This window comes from Amaranthus tricolor, chromosome 4 (genome assembly GCF_026212465.1).
Source record: "Amaranthus tricolor cultivar Red isolate AtriRed21 chromosome 4, ASM2621246v1, whole genome shotgun sequence".
NCBI classification, from domain to species: Eukaryota; Viridiplantae; Streptophyta; class Magnoliopsida; order Caryophyllales; family Amaranthaceae; genus Amaranthus; species Amaranthus tricolor.
In genome coordinates this window covers 15,843,174-15,862,951 of record NC_080050.1, presented here as the reverse complement: position 1 = coordinate 15,862,951, position 19,778 = coordinate 15,843,174, and positions in this window count along the sequence as shown.

Below are 19,778 nucleotides of genomic sequence, written 5' to 3'. Positions count from 1 at the left end.
AATGATCATTGATCCTTCTTTATTCTTCATCGTTCATTCTTTATTAATCATTCATTCTTCATTGTTCATTATTCAATGACCATTAATCCTTGTTCATTCTTAATCATTCATTCTTCATTGATCATTGGTCCGTGTTCATTCTTCATTGATTATTGATTCGTGTACATTCTTCATCGGTAATTCTTCATTAATCATTAATCTTTTTTCAATCTTCATTGTTCATTCCTTAATGATCATTGATTCCTGTTCATTGTTCTTTGTTCATTGAACATTAATCGTTGTTCATTATTCATCATTTATTGTTCATTAATCATTGATCCTTGTTCATTCTTCATATTTCATATTTCATTAATCATGATCCTTTTTCATTGTTCATCTTTTATTGTTCATTGACCATTGATGCTTGTTCATTCTTCATCGTTTAATCTTCATTTATTATTCATCCTCTTTAATTCTTGATAATTCATTCTTTGTTAATCATTCATCCGTGTTCATTATTCATCGTTGATTGTTCAATTATCGTTGATCCTTGTTTATTCTTAATCGTTCATTCTTCAAGGATCATTGGTCCTTGTTCATTCTTCATCGTTCATTCTTCAATGATCATTGATCCTTGTTCATTGTTCATTGATCATTGATCCTTGTTCATTCTTCATCGTTCATTCTTCAATGATCATTGATCCTTGTTAATTGTTCATTGGTCATTGATCCTTGTTCATTATTCATCTTTTATTCTTCAATGATCATTGATCCTTCAACATTCTTCGTCGTCCATTCTTTATTAATCATTGATTCTTGTTCCTGCTTCATCGTTTATTATTCAATGATCATTAATCGTTGTTTATTCTTCATCATTCATTTTTCATTGATCATTGGTCCGTGTTGATTCTTGATAGTTCGTTGTTCAATTATCGTTGATCCTTGTTCATTCTAATTCGTTCATTCTTCATTGGTCATTAATTTTGTTGATTCTTCATCGGATCATTCATCTATGATCATTAATCCTTGTTCATTGTTCATCGTTTATTGTTAAATTATCATTGATCCTTGTTCATTCTTCATCTTTCATTCTTCATTGATCATTGATCCTTGTTCATTGTTCATCGTTCATTCTTCAATGTTTATTGATCCTTGATCATTCTTCGTTGTTCATTGTTTATTCATCATTGATCCTTGTTCATTCTTTAATGATCATTGATCCTTGTTCATTCCTCGATGTTCATTCATTCTTTTTCATTCTTGATTGTTCAATGATCGTTGATCCTCGTTCATTCTTCATCGTTCATTCATCATTGATCATTAATCTTTATTAGTGCTTCAACCTTCATTCCTCAATGATCATTGATCCTTGTTCATTGTTGCTTGTTCATTGATCATTAATCCTTGTTCATTTTCATCGTTTATTGTTCATTAATCATTGATCCTTGTTCATTCTTCATCTTTCATATTTCTTTGATTATTGATCCTTTTTCATTGTTCATCTTTTATTGTTCATTGACCATTGATGCTTGTTCATTCTTCATCGTTCATTCTTCATTTATTATTCATCCTTGTTCATTCTTGATCATTCATTCTTTGTTTATCATTGATCCGTGTCCATTCATGATCGTTCATTATTCAATGATGGTTGATCCTTGTTCATTCTTAATCGTTCATTCTTCATTTATCATGGATCCTTGTTCATTCTTTATCGTTCATTCTTGATCTTTCAAACTTCAATGATCATTGATCCTTGTTCATTGTCCATTGATCATTGATCCTTGTTCATTCTTCTTCGTTTATTCTTCTATGATCATTGATCGTTCTTCATTCTTCGTCGTTCATTTTTCAGTAATCATTGATCTTTGTTCATTCTTCTTCTTTACTTTTTCATTGATCATTGATCCTTGTTTATTGTTCATCGTTCATTCCATAATGCTCATTGATCCTTGATCATTCTTCATCGTTCATTGTTTATGCATCAATGATCCTTGTTCATTCTTTAATGATCATTGACCCTTGTTCATTCTTCGATGAACATTCATCCTTGTTCATTCTTGATTGATCATGTACTCGTTTTCATTCTTCATTGTTCATTGTTCAATGATCGTTGATCCTTGTTGTAACAACCTGACTTACCGTTGACTGGGTAACCAAGGTGGTCACGGGGATTATTTCCCAAGAAACTTAAATCATATCGCAAAACCTGGGCAAAGGATTCACCAACTCTATTACGAAACCAACGCAGCTAAATCTCAAACCAAATATCTAATCTAAACCTAAAGTAACCATACAACTCACTAAGAGTCCATTATAATCAACATAATTAGAACTAATCAAAACTAATATACATTAAACAAATTCCTAATACAAACTATAAGCTTCCACGGTCTCAGCTCAAAAGGACATCCTTAGCACTCTCATCAACATTGCTAACCCGATTATTTCCGACCGGATTCGATCTGTAATCAGCTAAAAGATGGGAACAACAAGGAATCAGATTAAACTGAGTGAGAAGCAACAATCCAAAACAATTAAACACAGCAATTCAAAACAATGATTTAAAAGCAACATCAGTTTCCTAGATCTATGTGCGCACAGGGAGTCTAGTTGAGAGGAACATCCATAGCTCTAAGGCTATCTCTCTCTCAGGTGAAGCTAGTCAATATCTCAATGACAATTCGCTTCAAAACAGGGAGTAGGGAACCATGTTCCTCAACTCCGTCAATGACCAGCTCGCAAGCCCGATCCATTGACTATATCAATATCAGCATAATCATTCATAAAACATTTATCACATTCATATAAATTTCACAAACTTTAAATAAACATTTTGAAAATGGTAGCCTGGCCAGACCCCTTTTTAAGGGACTGTTACTACTCACCAATAACGCTTCAAGAAGCGAAGTCCGTTTCTCCACGATCACTAGAAAGGCTCCTCGATGATGTCGTCTCCTGGAGCATAACAAACATAACATCACAACAAAGCGTTCGATACTACAAACTAGGTTCATATAACTCATTGTATCTCCTCCTATGATCACATCTTAGTTCCATCTTCTATTCTAATAATTCTAATTTCAAAGATTGCGCAAGTTCTAACTCTAACCCCCAAAAATCATAAGAAACTATATAACCATATTTAAAGCTAGCTTATGTTCTTGTAACGATCGTACGTCTCCACAATCTCCTTTGCATTTCCAATTCAAACACTTCTATGCTCATCTAGATTCAAAAAGAACACAACTTTGCAAATGGTAGCCTGGCCAGACCCCTTTTTAAGGGACTGTTACTACTCACCAATAACGCTTCAAGAAGCGAAGTCCGTTTCTCCACGATCACTAGAAAGGTTCCTCGATGATGTCGTCTCCTGGAGCATAACAAACATAACATCACAACAAAGCGTTCGATACTACAAACTAGGTTCATATAACTCATTGTATCTCCTCCTATGATCACATCTTAGTTCCATCTTCTATTCTAATAATTCTAATTTCAAAGATTGCGCAAGTTCTAACTCTAACCCCCAAAAATCATAAGAAACTATATAACCATATTTAAAGCTAGCTTATGTTCTTGTACAGATCGTACGTCTCCACAATCTCCTTTGCATTTCCAATTCAAACACTTCTATGCTCATCTAGATTCAAAAAGAACACAACTAAGTTATCCATTCAACTAATATTTTCCACACAAACCCAAGATACTCTCAAGAACAACCAATTGTATATATTCAAGGTCATATCCAACACTTACATTACCCAACTATTCAATTAATAACAACAAGATTTATCCACCATTAGCAATTTCAGAAGAATCTCCTAATATTCAAGAACATCAAATTTCCATAATCTTTCTACATCTTATCATCCTATCGATATTCTAATCTTTGTATACTAATTAACAATTCCAATAAATTGCTTCAATATTCCACAATCTACCATTTACGATTTAAGTGGCTACGCGACCATTACTCAGAGCTCTACTATTCTTATTCAGACACTAAAACCCAGAAACAATTAGAACGATCCCAAAATAGCCAAAACAGAAGGTTCGTTATGGATTTCCAAGACAGTCTGCTAGTATTTCACTATTTTGAACATAACTCTCTCATATAAACTCATTTTGGAGCGATTCAAGTGTCCACGTGATCGTGACTCAAAGCTCTACAAATCTCATGAAGACACCAGAATCCCCAAAACGACTCTAACTATTTCAAAAACAACAACACAAATTCGAACATAACAAAATCTCAAGAAGACATAAGAACCCAAAAACAATCAGAACCATCCCCAAAACAGCCAAAACAGAAAGTTCAGTTTATGAACTGAAATTTCAGAATCCCAAATACTCAATTTGATAGTAAAACTTAAATAACCCAAATAACCAATTCTAATCAACACTAAAAACAACTCAATTACTAATTGAATCCATATACTCATCTTAAATTCAAAGTGATGCTTAAATTTGATTTAAAAACCTCAAATCAATTACAAAACTCTAACATTTAAATTGAAAACAAAACAACAAAAGAGGGAAAAGTGTTTACCAAATATAAAGGGAGGAGGAGAAGCGGTTGCTGTTGGTGGTGGAACTCATGGCTGGGCTTGGTTGTGCCGCCGCTGTGGGTGAGGGGAGTGGGACGTGACAGAAGGGGAAGAAAGGGATTGAGAGTTTGAAGGTAAAAGATGATGAGGATGAAGAAAGAAATGGGGAAGGGTATGTCGGTTAGAATGGAAAATAATGGGTTCATTTTTAGCTTTGACCCGTTAAATTTTATTAAAGTCGTCTCATCGTAAAACAGTCTTATATATGACATGCTGTAAGGGTATAATAAACGATTTACAAAATAAAAAATGGGTAGTATGAATAAGGATTTCATTCGGGAATTTATTTTTTAATACTTTATTTAAATTTATTTTTATAAAGATAGGATAGTAATCAATTAATAAAATATAATCAAAATACACTTTTATCGAAGTACTCTTTATACGAATTTGATACATTAAATAAAATATACCGCTTTCTTGAAAATGTTAACAAATCAAATAGTTGAGTCAATATTATCAAAATAATATTATTATTACTCGAATTAACTTACTTAATAACCCTAATCAACTTAATAAACTTATAATCAAGCTTTATTAAATGTAGTCTATTTCATTCTCCCCAACTTAAAATAATTTCGTCCCCGAAATTATACATACACTTCTGATCATCCTTAGTCATAATGTATAACTCAAATTTCGTGAAATGAGAACCAAATATTCAAGATCTATCATTGGTCCGTGTTTATTCTTCATCGTTTGTTGTTCAATGATCGTTGATGTTTGTTCATTCTACATGGTTCATTCTTCATTGATCATTAATTTTGTTCATTCTTCAACGTTCATTCATCAATGATCATTAATCCTTGTTCATTCTTCATCGTTATTGTTGAACTATCATTGATCCTTGTTCATTCTTCAACTTTCATTCTTCATTGATCATTGATCCTTGTTTATTTGTTCATTGTTCATTCTTCATTGATCATTGATCCTTGTACATTCTTCATTGTTCATTCTTCAATGATCATTGATCCTTGTTCATTCTTTACTTATCATTGATATTTTTTCATTCTTCGTCGTTCATTCTTGATTAATCATTAATCCTTGTCCATTCTTCATCGTTCATTCTTCAGTGATGAATGGTTCTTGTTTATTCTTTGTCGTTCATTCTTCAATGATAAAGGATCCTTGTTCATTCTTCACCGTTCATTGTTCATTGATCATTTATTCTTGTTCATTGTTTTATTGTTTATTGTTTATTGATCATTGATCCTTGTTCATTCTTCATTGATAGTTGATTCGAGTTCATTCTTCATCATTCATTTTTGAATGATCCTTGATCCTTGTACGTTCTTCATCGTTCATTCTTCATTGATCATTAATCTTTTTTCAGTCTTCATCGTTCATTCATCAAAGATCATTGATCGTTTTTCATTGTTCTTTTTTCATTGATAATTAATGCTTGTTTATTATTCATCGTTTATTGTTCATTGATCAATTGTCCTTGTTCATTCTTCATCTTTCATTCTTCAATGATCATTGATCCTTGTTCTTTGTTCATCGTTCATTCTTCAATGTTCAATGATCCATTTTCATGCTTCATCGTTGATTCTTCAATGAACATTGATCCATCTTCATTCTTAACCATTCATTGTTCATTGATAATTAATTATTATTCATTGTTCATCGTTTATTGTTTCTTGATTATTGATCCGCATTCATTAGTCATCGCTTATTCTTCAATGATCATTGATCCTTGTTCATTCTTGTTTGGAGCTCATCGTTTAATGTTTATTGATCATTGATCCTTACTCATTCTTCATCGTTCATTCTTCAATGATCATTGATGCTTGTTCATTCTTCATCGTTCATTCTTCCTAGTTCATTCTTCATCGTTCATTCTTCAATAATTATTGATCCTTGTTCATTCTTCATCGTTCATTGTTTAGTAATCATTGATCCCTGTTCATTCTTCATCGTTCATTCTTCAATGAAAATTGATCCTTGTTCATTCGTCATCATTCATTCTTCATGGATCATTGATCGTTCTTCATTGTTCATCTTTCATTGATCATTAATCCTTGTTCATTGCTCATCGTTTCTTGTTCAATTATCAATTATCCTTATTCATTCTACAACGTTCATTCTTCTTTGATTATTGATCCATTTTTATTGTTCATCGTTCATTCTTCATTTATCATTGATCCTTGTGCAATATTCATCATTCATTCTTCAATGATCAATGGTCCTTGTTAATTCTTCATTGTTCATTCTTTAATGATAGTTGATCCTCGTTCATTCTTTATTTATCATTGATCCTTTTTGATTCTTCATCGATTATTCTTCAATGATCATTGATCTTTGTTCAATGTTCATTGATCATTGATCCTTATTCATTCTTCATCGTTCATTCTTCAATGTTCAGTGATCCTTGATTATTCTTCATCTTTGATTCTATAATAATCATTAATCCTCGTTCATTCTTTATTTATCATTGATCGTTTTTTATTCTTGATCGTTTATTCTTCAATGATCATTGATCTTTGTTCATTGTTCAATGATCGTTCATCCTTGTACATTTTTCATCGTTCATTCTTCATTGATCATTAATCTTTTTTCATTCTTCATCATTGATAATTGATCCTTGTACATTGTTCATCCTTTATTGTACATTGACCATTGATGCTTGTTCACTTCTTCATTGTTCATTCTTCATTTATCATTCATCCTTGTTCATTCTTGATCATTCATTCTTTGTTGATCATTGATTCGTGTTCATTCTTCATCGTTCATTTATCAGTGATCGTTGATCCTTGTTCATTCTTCATCGTTTATTCTTCATTAATCATTGATCCGTTTTCATTCTTCATCGTTCATTCCTCAAAGATCATTGATCCTTGTTCATTGTTCTTTGATCATTGATCCTTGTTCATTCTTCATCGTTCATTCTTTATTAATCATTGAGCCTTGTTCATTCTTCATCGTTCATTATTCAAAGATCATTGATCCTTGTTTATTCTTCAGCTTTCATTCTTCATTGATCATTGGTCCGTGTTCATTCTACATCGTTCATTCTTCATTGATCATTAATTTTGTTCATTCTTCAACGTTCATTCATAAATGATCATTGATCTTTGTTCATTGTTCTTTGTTCATTTATCATTAATCCTTGTTCATTGTTCATCGTTTATTTTTCAATTATCATTGATCCTTCTTCATTCTTCATCTTTCATTCTTCTGTGATCAATGGTCCATGTTCATTTTTCATTGATCATGGATCCTTGCACATTCTTCATCGTTCATTCTTCAGTGATCAATGGTCCTTGTTCATTCTTCATCGTTCATTCTTCAATGATCATTGATCCTCATTCATGCTTTATTAATCATTGATGGTTTTTCATACATCATCGTTCCTGCTTCAATGATCATTGATCCTTGTTCATTATTCATTGATCATTCATCCTTGTTCACTATTCATCGTTCATTCATCAATGATTATTGATCCTTGTTCCTTCTTCATCGTGCATTCTTAAAGGATCATTGATCCTTGTTCATTCCTCACTGATCATTGATTCGAGTTCATTCTTCATCGTTCATTGTTCAAGGATCGTTGATCCTTGTACATTCTTCATCGTTCACTCTTCATTGATCCTTAATCTTTTTTCATTCTTCATCGTTCATTCAAAACTGATCAAAGATGCTTTTTCATTGTTCTTTGTTCATTGATCATTAATCCTTGTTCATTATTCGTCGTTTATTGTTTAGTGATCATTATTGATCCTTCTTCATTCTTCATCTTTCATTCTTCATTGATCATTGATTCTTCTTCATTCTTCATCGATAATTTTTCATTGATCATTGATCCTTGTACATTCTTCATAGTTCATTCTTCAATGATCATTGATCCTCGTTCATTCTTTATCGTTCATTCTTTATTGAGCATTGATCATTGATCCTTGTTCATTCTTCATTGTTCATTCTTCACTGATCGTTGATTCTTCTTAATTGTTCATTGTTCATTCTTCAATGTTCAATGATCCTTGTTCATGCTTCATCGTTCAATCTTTAATGAACATTGATCCTTCTTCATTCTTCACCACTCATTGTTCATTGATAATTAATTCTTGTTCAATGTTCATCGTTTATTGTTTATTGATCATTGATCCTTGTTCATTCTTTATCGTTTATTCCTCATTGATCATTCATCCTTGTTCATTATTCATCGTTTATTCTTCAACGATCATTGATCCTTATTTATTCTGCATCGTTCATTCTTCAATGAACATTGATCCTTGTTCATTCATCACCGTTCATTGTTCATTGATCATTCATTCTTGTTCATTGTTCATCGTTTAATGTTCATGTATTTTTGATAATTATTCATTCTTCATCGTTCATTCTTCAATTATCATTGATGCTTGTTCATTCTTCATCGTTCATTCTTCTTAGTTCATTCTTCATCGTTCATTCTTCAATAATTATTGATCCTTGTTCATTCTTCATCGTTCATTCTTTATTAATCATTGATCGTTGTTCGTTCTTCATCGTTCATTCTTCAATGATTATTGATCCTTATTCATTCGTCATCATTCATTCTTCATTGATCATTAATCTGTGTTCTATCTTCATCGTTCATTGTTCAATGATCGTTGATCCTTGTTCATTCTTCATCGTTCATTCATCAATGATCATTGATCCTTGTTTATTTTTCATCTTTCATTGATCATTAATCGTTGTTCATTTCTCATCGTTTATTGTTCAATTATCATTGATCCTTGTTCATTCTTCAGCGTTCATTCTTCTTTGATTATTGATCCTTGTTCATTGTTCAACGTTCATTCTTCATTGATCATTAATCGTAGTACGTTCTTTATCATTCATTCTTCAGTGATCAATGGGCCTTGTTCATTCTTAATCGTTCATTCTTTAATGATAGTTGATCCTTGTTCATTCTTTATTTATGGTTGATCCTTTCTCCTCCTTCATCGTTTATTCTTCAATGATCATTGATCTTTGTTCATTGTTCAATTATCACTGATCCTTGTTCATTCTTCATCTTTCTTTCTTCCTTGATCATTGATCATTGATCCTTGTTCATTGTTCATCGTTCATTCTTCATTGATACTTGCACATTCTTCATCTTTCATTCTTCAGTGATCAATGGTCCTTGTTCATTCTTCATCGTTCATTCTTCAATGACCATTGATCCTTGTTCATTCTTTATTGATCATTGTTGCTTTTTCATTCTTCATCGTTCATTCTTCAATCATCATTGATCCTTGTTCGTTATTCATTGATCCTTTATCCTTGTTCATTCTTCATCATTCGTTCATCAATGATTATTAATCCTTATTCATTCTTCATCGTTCATTCTTTAATGATCATTCATCTTTGTTCATTCTTCATTGATCATTGATTCGAGTTTATTCTTCATCTTTCATTGTTCAATGATCGTTGATCCTTCTACATCCTTCATCGTTCATTCTTCATTGATCATTAATCTTTTTTCATTCTTCATCGTTCATTCATAGTTTATCATTGATCCTTTTTCATTGTTCTTTCACTAGTGGAAAAAATCTTATTTGCTGCAGTTTTTTGGCCATAATAGGCTGTGGTTTTGGCCCGCAGCAATAGTGATAGCAGCAAATAACCTATTTTAAATGCTCCGGTTTTGAACCACAGCAAAAAACCTAACTATTTGCTGCGGGCTTCTTAAAAAACTGCAGCAATTAAGCATTATTTGCTGCGGTTTTAAGAAGCCCGCAGCAAATAAGCATTTTTTCACATTCAAATATTCATGTACATACATAAGTAAATTATTCACTTTCAAATATGAAATACATACCTTGATAATGAGATATGATAATTTTGTTTCCAGAATAAGATTATGTAACCTACAATGAAAACAACAAATCAAAATTAGTATAAAAAAAGACTAAATCCTTATTAAAACACAATGACTAGAAAAAGAAAGAGTAGCCATAATTTTGTGGCTTTTGAAGGAAAAGCAACAATGGTGGGTTTTAGAACTTAAACAAAGATGCAGAAGGAAATTCGTGAATTGGGCGGTTATTGAAGCAACAAATTTCAACAACACAGGAATTTGAAGAACTTAAACAAAGTCGTGGGGTTTGGAAGATGATAAAAGAAATGAAGAGTAAACACAGTGGAGTCGTATGATTTGAAAAACTTGAAGAACTTGAATAGATTTTTCGTAGGTTTTTGAAGAAATTTTCTGAAATTCATAAGCTTGAAGAAGAAGACAGTCGTCGTCGTAGGATTTTGAAGAAAGTTATTTTAGGGTTTTAAGCAATTGAATGTCATAACGCGTTTTTATATTTTTTGAACTAGCTATTTGCTGCGAGCTTCTTAAAAAACCGCATCAAATAGGCATTATTTGCTGCGGTTCTAAGAAGCCCGCAACAAATAAGTATTAAAAAAATACATATATATATATATATATATATATATATATATATATATATATATATATATATATATATATATATATATATATATATATATATATATATATATATATATATATATACATATATATATATATATAAATACATACATATATATATATATATATATATATATATATATATATATATATATATATATATATATATATATATATATATATATATATATATATATATATATATATATATATATATATATATATATATATATATATATATATATATTCTTTTTAAATTTTTTTTATAACTTATTTGTTGCGGTTTTATTAAAACCGCAACAAATAATGCTTTTTTTTTTTATTTTTTTTTCGTTTGATAAGCACTTATTTACTGCGAGCTTAATAAAACCGCAGCAATTAATGCTTATTTACTGCGGTCATCATGAAAACCGCAGCATTTGTATTATATATTTTTTTTCTTTTTTTTTTTGCTATTTAATGCTGCGTATAAGGAAAACCGCAGCAAATGACACGCAGCAACTGATGTTTTTTCCACTAGTGTTTGTTCATTGATCATTAATCCTTGTTCATTATTCATCGTTTATTGTTCATTGATCGTGGATCCTTGTTCATTCTTCATCTTTCATTCTTCGTTAATCATTGATTCTTGTTCATCCTTCATAGTTCAGTCTTCATTGATCATTGATCCTTGTACATTCTTCATCGTTCATTGTTCAGTGATGATTGGTCCTTGTTCATTCTTCATCGTTCATTCTTCAATGATCATTGATCTTCGTGAATTCTTTATCGTTAATTCTTTATTGATCATTGATCCTTGTTCATTCTTCATCATTCAATCTTCAATGATCATTGATCGTTGTTCATTGATTATCGTTCATTCTTCAATGTTCACTGATCCTTGTTCATGCTTCATCGTTCATACTTCAATGAACATTGATCGTTCTTCACTCTCCACCGTTCATTGTGCATTGATAATAAATTCTTGTTCATTGTTGATCGTTTATTGTATATTGGTCATTGATCCTTGTTCATTTTTTATCGTTCATTCTCCATTGATCATTGATCCTTGTTCATTATTCATCATTCATTCTTCAATGTTCATTGGTCCTTGTTCATTCTTCATCGTTTATTCTTCAATGCACATTGATCCTTGTTCATTCTTCACCGTTCACTGTACATTGATCATTCATTCTTGTTCATTGTTCATCGTTTAATGTTTATTGATCATTGATCCTTGTTCATTCTTCATCGTTCATTCTTCATTGATCATTGATGCTTGTTCATTCTTCATCCTTCATTCTTGATCAATCATTGATCCTTGTTCATTCTTCATCGTTCATTCTTCAATGATGATTGATCCTTGTTCATTCGTTATTATTCATTCTTCATTGATCATTCTTCCATGTTCTATCTTCATCGTTCATTGTTAATTGATCGTTGATCCTTGTTCTTTCATCATCGTTCATTCATCAATGATCATTTATCCTTTTTCATTCTTCATCGTTTAATTTTCAATAATCATTGATCTTTGTTCATTGTTCATTGATCATTGATCCTTGTTCATTCTTCATCGTGCATTCTTCAATGTTGATTCAGCCTTGATCATTCTTCATCGTTCATTGTTTATTCATCATTGATCCTAGTTCATTCTTCAATGATCATTAATCCATGTTCATTCTTCATCGTTTATTTTTCATTGATCATTGATCCTTGTTCATTGTTCATCTTTTATTGTTCATTGACCATTGATGCTTGTACATTCTTCGGTCATTGTTCATTTGTCATTCATCCTTGTTCATTCTTCATCATTCATTCATCAATGATCATTGATCCTTGTTCATTGTTCTTCTTTCATTGATCAATAATCCCTGTTCATTGTTCATCGTTTATCGTTTAATTATCATTGTTCCTTGTTCATTCTTCAGCGTTAATTCTTCATTGATTATTGATCCTTGTTCATTGTTCATCGTTTATTCATCATTGATCATTGATCCTTGTACATTCTTCATCGTTCATTCTTTAATGATCATTGATCCTCGTTCATTCTTTATTTATCATTGATCCATTTTCATTCTTCATTGTTTATTTTTCAATGATAATTGTCTTCATTTATTGTTCGTTGATAATTGATCCTTGTTTATTCTTCATTGATAATTAATCTTTTTTCGTTCTTCATTGTTCATTCATCAATGATCATCGATCCTATTCCTTTTTTCATTGATCATTAATCCTTGATCATTATTGATCGTTTATTGTTAATTGATCATTGATCCTTGTTCATTCTTCAACGTTTATTCTTCAATGATCATTGATCCTTCTTCATTCTTCATCGTTCATGCTTTATTTATCATTGATCCTTGTTTATTCTTCATCGTTCATTATTTAATGATCAGTGATCCTTGTTCATTCTTCATCATTCATTATTCAAGTATGATTGGTCCGTGTTCATTCTTCATCGTTCGTTGTTCAATGATCGTTGATGCTTGTTCAATCTAAATTGTTCTTCTTCATTGATCATTAATTTTGTTCATTCTTCATCGTTCGTTCATCAATGATCATTCATCCTTGTTCATTGTTCTTTGTGCATTTATCGTTATTCCTTGTTCATCATTCATCGTTTATTGTTTAATTATCATTGATCGTTGTTCATTCTTCATCTTTCATTCTTCATTGATAATGGATGCTTGTTCATTGTTCATAAGTCATTCTTGATTGATCATATATCCATGTACGTTCTTCATCGTTCATTGTTCAGTGATAATTAGTTCTTGTTCATTTTTTGTCGTTCATTCTTCAAATATAAAGGATCCTCGTTCATTCTTTATTGAACATTGATCCATTTTCATTCTTCATCATTCATTCGTCAATGGTCATTGATTCTTGTTCATTGTTCATTTATCATTGATCCTTCTTCATTCTTCATCGTTTATTCTTCAATGCACATTAATCCTTGTTCATTCTTCACCGTTCATTGTTCGTTGATCATTCATTCCTTTTCATTGTTCATCGTTTAATGTTTATTGATCATTTATCCTTGTTCATTCTTCATCGTTCATTCTTCAATGATTATTGATGCTTGTTCATTCTTCATCGTTCATTCTTTATTAATTATTGATCCTTATTCATTCCTCATCGTTGATTCTTAAATGATGATTGATCCTTGTTCATTTGTCATCATTCATTCTTCATTGATCATTGATCAAAGTTCTATGCTCATCGTTCATTGTTCAATGATCGTTGATCCTTGTTCATTCATCATCGTTTATTCAGCAATGATCATTTATCCTTTTTCATTCTTGATCGTTTAATTTTCAATGATCACTGATCTTTGTTCATTGTTCATTGATCATTGATCCTTGTTCATTCTTCATCGTTCATTCTTCAATGTTAATTGATCCTTGATCATTCTTCATCGTTCATTGTTTATTCATCATTGATCCTTGTTCATTCTTCAATGATCATTGATCCTTGTTCAATCTTCATTGATCATTGATTCATGTTCATTTTTCATCGTTCATTGTTCAATGATCGTTGATCCTTGTACATTCTTCATCGTTCATTCTTCATTGATCATTTATCTTTATTCATTCTTCCTCGTACATTCCTCAATAATCATTGATCATTGTTCATTGTTCATCTTTAATTGTTCATTGACCATTGATGCTTGTTTATTTTTCATCGTTCATTCTTCATTTGTCATACATCCTTGTTCATTCTTGATCATTCATTCTTTGTTTATCATTGATCCGTGTTCATTCTTCATCGTTCATTGTTCAATGATCGTTGTTCTTTGTTCACTCTTCATCGTTCATGCTTCATTGATTATTGATCCTTGTTCATTGTTAATTGATCATTGGTCATTGTTCATTCTTTATCGTTTATTCTTTAATGATCATTGATCCTTCTTCATTCTTCATCGTTCAGTCTTTATTAATCATAGATCCTTGTTCATTCGCCATGGTTCATTCTTCAATGATCATTTAACCTTGTTCATTCGTCATCATTCATTCTTCATTGATCATTGATACGTGTTTTATCTTCAACGTTCATTGTTCATTGATCGTTGATCCTTGTTCATTCTTCATCGTTCTTTCATCAATGATCATTGATCCTTGTTCATTGTTCTTCTTTCATTCATCATTGATCATTGATCCTTCTACATTCTTCATCGTTCATTCTTCAGTGATCAATGGTCCTTGTTCGTTCTTCGTCGTTCGTTCTTTAATGATCATTGGTCCTCGTTCATTCTTTATTTATCATTGATCCATTTTCATTCTTCATCGTTTATTTTTCAATGATCATTGTTCTTCGTTCATTGTTCGTTGATCATTTATCCTTTTTCATTCTTCATTGATCATTAATCTTTTTTCGTTCTTCATTGTTCATTCATCAATGATCATCGATCCTTGTCCTTTGTTCATTAATTATTAATCCTTGTCCATTATTGATCGTTTATTGTTAACTGATCATTGATCCTTGTTCATTCTTCATCGTTTATTCTTCAATGATCATTAATCCTTCTTCATTCTTCATCGTTCATGATTTATTAATCATTGATCCTCGTTGATTCTTCATCTTTCATTATTTAATGATCAATGGTCCTTTTTCTTTCTTCATCATTTATTCTTCATTAATGATTGGTCCGTGTTCATTCTTAATCGTTCGTTGTTCAATGATCGTTGATCCTTGTTCATCCTAAATCGTTCTTCTTCATTGATCATTAATTTTGTTTATTCTTCATCGTTAATTCTTCATAGATCATTGATCCTTGTTCATTGTTAATTGATCATTGATCATTGTTCATTCTTCATCGTTTATTCTTTAATGATCATTGATCCTTCTTCATTCTTCATCGTTCAGTCTTTATTGATCATAGATCCTTGTTCATTCTCCATGGTTCATTCTTCAATGATCATTGAACCTTGTTCATTCGTCATCATTCATTCTTCTTTGATAATTGATACGTGTTCTATCTTCAACGTTCATTGTTCATTGATCGTTTATCCTTGTTCATTCTTCATTGTTCATTCATCAATGATTATTTATCCTTGTTCATTGTTCTTCTTTCATTCATCATTGATCATTGATCCTTCTACATTCTTCATCGTTCATTCTTCAGTGATCAATGATCATCAATCCTTGTCCTTTGTTCATTGATCATTATTCCTTGTTCATTATTGATCGTTTATTGTTGATTGTTTATTGATTCTTGTTCATTCTTCATCGTTTATTCTTTAATGATCATTGATCCTTCTTCATTCTTCATCGTTAATGCTTTATTAATCATTTTCCTTGTTCATTCTTCATCGTTCATTATTTAATGATCAATGGTCCTTTTTCATTCTTCATCATTCATTCTTCACTAATGATTGGTCCGTGTTCAATCTTCATCGTTCGTTGTTCAATGATCGTTGATCCTTGTTCATTCTGAATCGTTCTTCTTCATTGATGATTAATTTTGTTCATTCTTCATCATTCATTCATCAATGATCAATTATCCTTGTTCATTGTTCTTTGTTCATTTATCATTAATCCTTGTTCATTCCTCATCTTTTATTGTTTAATTATCATTGATCCTTGTTCATTCTTCGTCTTTCATTCTTCATTGATCATTGATCCTTGATCAAATTTCATAAGTCATTGTTCATTGATCATTGATCCTTGTATGTTCTTCCTCGTTAATTCTTCAGTGATCAATAGTTCTTGTTAATTCTTCGTCGTTCATTCTTCAATGATCATGGATCCTGGTTCATTCTTTTTTGAACATTGATCCAATTTCATTCTTCATCGTTCATTTGTCAATTCTCATTGATTCTTGTTCATTGTTCATTCTTCATCGTTCATTCTTCAATGATCATTAATCCTTGTTCATTCTTCATTGATCATTGATTCGTGTTCATTTTTCATCGCTCTTTATTCAACGATCGTTGATCCTTGTTCATTCTTCATCATTCATTCTTCATTGATCATTTATTTTGTTTATTCTTCATAGTTCATTCATCAATGATCATTGATCCTTGTTCATATTTCTTTGTTCAATGATCATTAATCCATGTTCATTCTTCATCGTTTATTGTTCATATTTCATTGATCCTTGTTCATTCTTCATCATTCATTCTTCGTTGATCATTGAGCCTTGTTCTTTCTTTATCGTTCAACATTTATTGCTCATTGATCCTTGTTCATTCCTCATCGTTGATTCTTTAATGATCATTGTTGCTTGTTCATTATGCATCGTTCATTATTCAATGATCATTGATCCTTGTTCAATCGTCATCATTAATTCTTCCTTGATTATTCATATGTGTTCTATATTCAACGTTCATTGTTCATTGATCATTTAACCTTGTTCGTTCTTCATCGTTCAATTATCAATGATCATTGATCCTTGTTCATTGTTCTTCTTTCATTGATCATTAATCCCTGTTCATTGTTCATCGTTTATTGTTTAATTATCATTGATCCTTGTTCATTCTTTAGCGTTAATTCTTCATTGATCATTGATTTTTGTTCATTCTTCATCGTTTATTCTACAATGATCATTCATCCTTCTTCATTCTTCATCGTTCATGTTTTATTAATCATTGATCCTTGTTCATTCTTCATCGTTCATTATTTAATGATCAATGGTCCTGGTTGATTCTTCATCATTCATTCTTCATTGATGATTGGTCCGTGTTCATTCTTCATCGTTCGTTGTTTAATGATCGTTGATCCTTGTTCAATCTAAATCGTTCTTCTTCATTGATCATAAATTTTGTTCATTCTTCATCGTTCATTCATCAATGATCATTGATCCTTGTTCATTGTTCTTTGTTAATTTATCATTAATCCTTGTTCATTGTTCATCGTTTATTGTTTAATTATCAATGATCCTTGTTCATTCTTCATCTTTCATTCTTCATTTATCATTGATCCTTATTCATTGTTCTTTGTTCATTTATAATTAATCCTTGTTCATTGTTCATCGTTTATTGTTTAATTATCATTGATCCTTATTCATTCTTCATCTTTCATTCTTCATTGATCATTGATCCTTGTTCATTGTTCATAAGTCATTCTTCATTGATCATTGATCGATGTACGTTCTTCATCGTTGAATCTTCAGTGATCCATAGTTCTTGTTCATTCTTTGTCGTTCATTTTTCAATGATCAAGGATCCTCGTTCATTTTTTATTGAACATTGATCCATTTTCATTCTTCATCGTTCATTCGTCAATGGTCATTTATTCTTGTTCATTGTTCATTGATCATTGATCGTTGTTTATTCCTCATCATTTATTCTTCAATGCACAATGATCCTTGTTCATTGTTCACCGTTCATTGTTCATTGATCATTCATTCCTTTTCATTGTTCATCGTTTAATGCTAATTGATCATTGATCCTCGTTCATTCTTCATCATTCATTTTTCAATGATTATTGATGCTTGTTCATTCTTCATCGTTCAATCTTCATTGATAATTAATGTTTTTTCATTCTTCATTGTTCATTCATCAATGATCATCGATCCTATTCCTTTGTTCATTGATCATTAATCCTTGTTCATTATTGATCGTTTATTGTTAATTGATCATTGATCCTTGTTCATTCTTCATCGTTTATTCTACAATGATCATGGATCCTTCTTCATTCTTCATCGTTCATGCTTAATTAATCATTGATCCTTGTTCATTCTTCATCGTTCATTATTTAATGATCAATAGTCCTTGTTGATTCTTCATCATTCATTCTTCGTTGATTATTGGTCCGTGTTCATTCTTCATCGTTCGTTGTTCGATGATCGTTGATCCTTGTTCAATCTAAATCGTTCTTTTTCATTGATCCTTGTTCATTCTTCATCGTTCATTCTTCAATGATCATTGATCCTTGTTCATTGTTCTTTGTTCATTTATAATTAATCCTTGTTCATTGTTCATCGTTTATTGTTTAATTATCATTGATCCTTGTTCGTTCTTCATCTTTCATTCTTCATTGATCATTGATCCTTGTTCATTGTTCATAAGTCATTCCACATTGATCACTGATCCATGTACGTTCTTCATCGTTGATTCTTCAGTGATCAATAGTTCTTGTTCATTCTTTGTCGTTCATTCTTCAATGATCAAGGATCCTCGTTCATTCTTTATTGAACATTGATCCAATTTCATTCTTCATCGTTCATTCGTCAATGGTCATTGATTCTTGTTCATTGTTCATTGATCATTGATCCTTGTTTATTCTTCATCATTTATTCTTCAATGCACAATGATCATTGTTCATTGTTCACCGTTCATTGTTCATTGATCATTCATTCCTTTTCATTGTTCATCGTTTAATGCTTATTGATCATTGATCCTCGTTCATTCTTCATCGTTCATTCTTCAATGATTATTGATGCTTGTTCATTCTTCATCGTTCAATCTTCATTGATCATTGATCCAAATTCTATCTTCATCATTGATCCTTGTTCATTCATCATCGTTCATTCATCAATGATCATTTATCCTTTTTCATTCTTGATTGTTTAATTTTCAATGATCATTGATATTTGTTTATTGTTCTTTGATCATTGATCCTTGTTCATTCTTCATCGTTCATTCTTCAATATTCATTGATCCTTGATCATTCTTCATCGTTCATTGTTTATTCATCATTGGTGCTTGTTCATTCTTCAATGATCATTGATCCTTGTTCATTCTTCATTGATCGTTGATCGTTGTACGTTCTTCATCCTTCATTTTTCATTGATCATTAATGTTTTTTCATTTTTCCTCATACATTCATCAATAATCATTGAACCTTGTTCATTGGTTTTTGATCAT